We start from the raw sequence: 6,490 nt of genomic DNA, 5'->3' as shown, positions 1-6,490 counted from the left end.
TGCCTTTCGTTTGACTCTCGTCCTCAGCTTGTATGTTGACACTGGCTTCCTATCTCTCCAGGACCGCCGTGATCGCTACTGTCTTCGCTATCTATCCCGGTCCTTGCAACATCCTTCCTCTCGCCTCTGTCGTGCTTTATCTTTTACCCCTCCTGCGGTTCCTGTTCCTCTTCACCTCCTCCCTCTTTCTGTCCGGTTATCTCGCTTACAGGATTCTCTTTCCGTTCGTATTTTTAATATTTCTCCTCGTGTTGTTCCTTCATTGACCCCGTGGAGTGTCCCCCTTCCGCAGTTTTGTATGTCCTTGACCCGCATCCCTAAAGCTTTTACCACTCCTACTGCTCTAAAATGCCTTTTCCTTGAGCACTTTTCTTCTCACTCCCACTCCGTTTCCGTCTTTACCGATGGGTCTAAGTCTGCGGACAATGTTGGCTACTCTGTTGTTTTTCCTGATCACACTTATATGTGTCGCTTTTCTCCGGAGACTAGCTTCTTCACAACGGAGCTTTATGCTATTCTCTATGCTCTTCGTCTCCTGCTCTCTCGTTGTCAATCTTTCTTTGTAGTTGTTGTTGACTCTCGAAGTTCCCTCATGGCTCTCTGGTCCTTTAATCTGGTTCATCCAGTGGTTGTCGAGATCGAGCATATGCTGTTTCTTGTTCACAGTAAAATTAAGTCAGTTGAGTTTTGTTGGGTTCCCAGAAATATTGTTGTCTCTTTAAATGAGCGTGCAGATGCTGCCGCCGTTGGCAGGCTTGTTGGTCGTCTATTACTGGTAACAAACTACGTTCTGTTAAAAGTTGTGTATCCTCGTGGCTGTCCTCCTACCACCGTAACCGGTGGTGGGAAAAGGATCTGGCAAGGTTGCGTATTTGCCATACTCGCTAATGTCATGGTCACTTGATGGAGCGCCGCCCTACTCCTTATTGTCCTAATTGCATTGTCCCTTTTACGGTCGTGCATATCGTTGTTGAATGTCCTGACTTCCAGGACGAGCATGTATCTTGTTTTCCGACCGTCCCCCTCGGTCGCTTGTTTCTCGATAGTATTCTTGGTGACTCGGATACTTTGGATATTGTTCGCCTTATGTGTTTCTGTTCTTGTATTGGCATCCTTGGTGATATTTAGCGCCTTCTGATTATCCCGCACTTTTGATGGTGCAACATAGCCTTCCTAGTTTGGTGCCTTCTTTTTGATAATTACTTACTTACTTCTTTAGTAAATACAGAGATGAGGAATTTATTTGAAATACGCCTCATTTCCTTTTCAATATCTATTACCTGAGCTGCCTCAGATATAATTTGTGCAGTCTTTTCTTTAATCTTTGTTTGATATATCAGGTAAAAATGTTTTAGAAACTGTCCTTGCTTGTTCTGTTATATATACACTTTTTATTTTTCCTTTCTTTATCTCTTTAACATTTCTAATTAGTTTGGGATATTGTTGTTCGAGATACACTTTCCCATTCTCAGGCCTCTGATCAAAGTTTTTTTCTTACCGATAAGTTTTTTTTTATTAATAACATGATTAACCATTTGGGGTCATTGTTATTTAACCAATCTAGATTTTACACTACATTTTTGGTTTTACTAAGCATATTTCAAAACAATTACAGTTTGAATATGTTTAACAATTTTTAAATTAACTTTTTTATATCCCTTCAACCATGTTAATAATTAAGTCATGTTGCCATTTACTCTTCACCTTTCTAGATAATTTACATTAAGATATTTTAACTTCTTGACGGTGCTTTATAGTCTTCCCGGCTTCGCACATTGTCCTAATAATTAGTGACATCTTAAGCTCTCGCCATGTGTGAGGTCTTCACTGCCTGGGAGCAACTGTCGTCCTTCACTGTACTCGTTTAAGTAACTTCATGCCCATTCTACTGTATAGCGACCATAATTGAAATGCATAATCTAAATGGAGCCTAACAAGAGAAACAAAATAATGCAGAATAATATATCTTGTTAGTTTGGTTTGGTGTCTTGGGTTGATCAACCTCTGAAGGATTATTAAGGCCACACAAGTGTTCGCTGGACCAAAGAGCGAGTATACTTTATGCCATAACAACTGTAAACAAAATGGTTAAAACAAAGAATGCCAAGGCTGTTCTAAATGGAAATAAATCTGACTGGTCAAAATGTTGAGTAAGATACCACAAGGTTCCATCTTGGACCAAACCCATTTTATGATATACATCAATGATATCAGTGAGAACGTTAAAACCACTTCATCAGATTTACAGATGACACTAAGCTTTATGCTAAGGTAGAAAGTGTAGACTACATTTAGGCCTTGCAAGGGAGCTACATTAACTTTACAAATGGTCAGAAGACTTGGAAATTCTTCTCAATGTTGACAAATGCATGTTGAGCATAACCCTGAATGTCATAACTATCATATGTACCTAAATACTATGCAGATGAAGAAAAGTGCATGAGATTTAGGACCAACTCTTACTTGCAAATTGCATATATAATTAATTTTTGACTTGATACGTGCAGCTTTTAAAATAAATGAGAACCCTATATATATATTTGTTGACTTCCTAAGACCTTTGACACAACAACAAAAATTCCTAAATTGCTGCTCAATGGAATCGGGATGGAATCACCATCCTCCCTTCAATAATTTCAATCTTACCTCAATGGCCGTCTGCAATATTCTTTTTCGAACGATGCTACTTCATCGGCTCAGTAAATACTTTCCCTAATCTGGTAGAATGAAAATATTTACATATTTATGTATATTTTATTTGTCAGCTTGCATAAGGCATTAGGAAGATTGAAGCAGTAGTAAAGAAAGCCCAGACTTGGATCACAAGGAAACAGTAAAGAGATACAAAGTAGTGGTGATGCAAAATACCTGTAAAATAAATTATCAATATTGGTTCATAATAGTAGTGTAATGCATATAATTAAAACTATGGATATTAGAAAATTATCTCATATCCAATATCTTTTATGGCATAACTAATATATGTAAATTAAAACAAAAATTTTACAAACATATCAATTTGTTATTACAATTGTAAGGATCTAGTTAAAAATTATATTACAGGTTTGGTGTCCCCTTTGAGAATTTCTTTAGCATACTTACCCAGACTATTTCGTGCAGTTCGAAGGACCACCCGAGTGTGGGAGTTTCTCTGACAACCTTTATCACAGATCAACAATTATCATCATTTTAAATATTGTTCCTATTAGAGGATTAGACAAATGAAGGGATTAAGTCCAATTCCAATGCGACAGCACCTCCTTCCTAGCTGCCCTACATACTAGTGACCATGGTCAACAGCTACAGCACCTCCTCCATAGTTGCCCTACACACCAGTGATCATGGTCAACACCTCCTCCATAGTTGCCCTACACACCAGTGATCATGGTCAACACCTCCTCCATAGCTGCCCTACACACACCAGTGACCATAGTCATCACCTCCATAGCTGCCCTACACACCAGTGACCATAGTCATCACCTCCATAGCTGCCCTACACACCAGTGACCATAGTCATCACCTCCATAGCTGCCCTACACACCAGTGACCATAGTCATCACCTCCATAGCTGCCCTACACACCAGTGACCATAGTCATCACCTCCATAGCTGCCCTACACACCAGTGACCATAGTCATCACCTCCATAGCTGCCCTACACACCAGTGATCATAGTCATCACCTCCATAGCTGCCCTACACACCAGTGACCATAGTCATCACCTCCATAGCTGCCCTACACACCAGTGATCATAGTCATCACCTCCATAGCTGCCCTACACACCAGTGACCATAGTCATCACCTCCATAGCTGCCCTACACACCAGTGACCATAGTCATCACCTCCATAGCTGCCCAACACACCAGTGACCATGGTCATCACCTCCATAGCTGCCCTACACACCAGTGACCATGGTCATCGTCTCCATAGCTGCCCTACACACCAGTGACCATGGTCAACAGCTACAGCACCTCCTCCATAGTTGCCCTACACACCAGTGACCATGGTCAACTGCTGCAGTACCTCCTTCTTAGCTGCCTGACACGAATGACTATGGTCACCAGCTCCAGCCCCTCCTCACTAGCAGCTGTTCTGGCCTGAGGGAGGTTGGAGCTTATGGAACTTAAACTTCCAAAGAGAGCTCTAGTTGTTGCACCAGACTGTTACTTGCCCCCAGGCGGACAACGTCCCCCAACCACTAACTGCCGGAACAAACAGCCAACCTCGGCAGCCACACTCACAATACCGTCGGTCGACCAGCAGTAGACACTGGAGTTTTTCAAATTTACTTAGATCACCCTGTAAGCCTCTTGATCTTGGAGAGGGATTCAGTATTACATATTTAGGGGTGCGGCTCCAACGGTGGCCTCGTTGTTTCATGTATTCACCCTTCTTGAGCCGCTGTGACTTCTCACTCTCTCCTTGTTTGGAATGATCTTCTAAATCCCCTTTGAATTGAAATTTTGAATTAGTATTCTCTGCCACCCTGACCACAGCCATGATCCTTTCCCTCTCCCTCTCTCTCCTGCTTTCTGGAAATCCTCACCAGGACAAGAGCAAAAGACAGCTAACAATTCACATTTAATAAACAAAAAACATATACAATACATGATATAACAAAATTAAATATTATTATACAATGGTCTGAGCTGCTACAACCCACCAGAAATCCAATATCATATCCAAGCTTCACCAACCGTCCGTATCAAGTGGCTGCTCAACTCTTGGCTTACCAATTATTATTCCCTCATTAAATGGGGTTGAAATCTTGTCACAACAATATTATACACTCAGCCATAAAAGTATATAAAACTCAGCCTGAGGCTGAAACACCAGATATATCTTCATAAAAATTCCCCAACACAAGAAGAAATCAATCTCTCAACTTACATTGCGTCTAACATGCCAATGAGCATTTAAGAGCTCCTTTTATACATTCCTGTGTATCCACCATCAACCTCTGTTCTGCTCCTAGAGGCTCACTACCATGTACATCTCTTGATTCTCCAAAATATTCAATAAGACACTTCCACAGTTCTCCCAAAACTGCTGCACAATGAAGTCCTCATCCAACGCCAGTGATGCTCCACCACTGACTCCACTGACTGTTATATGGGCTTACTGCAAAGTCTGTATCACGAGGGCGCTCAGAGGGCGCTCAGCTATGGGACTCCCAGAGGTCAGCCTCCCAGACCTCCACCAAAGTTTTTTTATGACGTCCTCACAACTCTTTTGCTCTTGACTTGAGTACATTAAGTCGTCCATAGGCTTCACACATAAATACCTGCTTGATTACCTCCTCTTGTAGGAGCACACAGTTAGGGGCTTTCCTCCTCTGGCACGAGCTCAAACACAGCACTACTCCCTCTCACGACTTCTGTTGCTCAACAGAAGGGTTCGGGTTCGTTAGGTTCGGTCATATATTCTGTCATATAACGTTACAACGTTAGTTGTAACTCAAATTTAGCAAAGTTAACTCATACATAATGAAATGGATATCTTTATAATTTCATAAGAAAAAAAATCAGAATTTTTTTGAAATTCAGGAAAACTTGGCTTATTAGGCAAATCGGGCATTGCATATTAGGCCAAAAACAGCGTTCTAGTACTAGATACAACATATATATATATATATATATATATATATATATATATATATATATATATATATATATATATATATATATATATATATATATATATATATATATATAACATCAGTTTTTGTCCGGTCGTGATGGTCAAGTGGATTAAGGCGTCCTGTACATACCAGTTGCGTTGCTCCTGGCAGTATGGGTTCGAGTCACTTCTGGGGTGTGAGTTTTCAAGTTATCTCTCTCTCTCTCTCTCTCTCTCTCTCTCTCTCTCTCTCTCTCTCTCTCTCTCTCTCTCTCTCTCTCTCTCTCTCTCTCTCTCTCTCTCTCTCTCTCTCTATATATATATATATATATATAACAATTCACATTTAATAAACATATATATATATATATATATATATATATATATATATATATATATATATATATATATATATATATATATATATATATATATATATATATAACAATTCACATTTAATAAACATATATATATATATATATATATATATATATATATATATATATATATATATATATATATATATATATATATATATATATATAACAATTCACATTTAATAAACATATATATATATATATATATATATATATATATATATATGTATATATATATATATATATATATATATATATATATATATATATATATATATATATATATATATATATATATATATATATATATATATATATATATATATATATATATATATATAAAATAAGGAAGGGAGTACCACCTCTAGCTGGAAGAAGGGGGACCCATAGCCTCGGAGGAAACCACGCATAACGCATTAGAGGGAATGTTTAGATCCCCTCCAATACAGTTTCTGTGTGCTTTTCTCCTACCACCCCCTTCCTTAAATATTTTTTG

Source organism: Procambarus clarkii, chromosome 47 (assembly GCF_040958095.1).
Source record: "Procambarus clarkii isolate CNS0578487 chromosome 47, FALCON_Pclarkii_2.0, whole genome shotgun sequence".
Classification (NCBI taxonomy): Eukaryota; Metazoa; Arthropoda; class Malacostraca; order Decapoda; family Cambaridae; genus Procambarus; species Procambarus clarkii.
Note: the sequence above shows the minus strand (reverse complement) of the source record.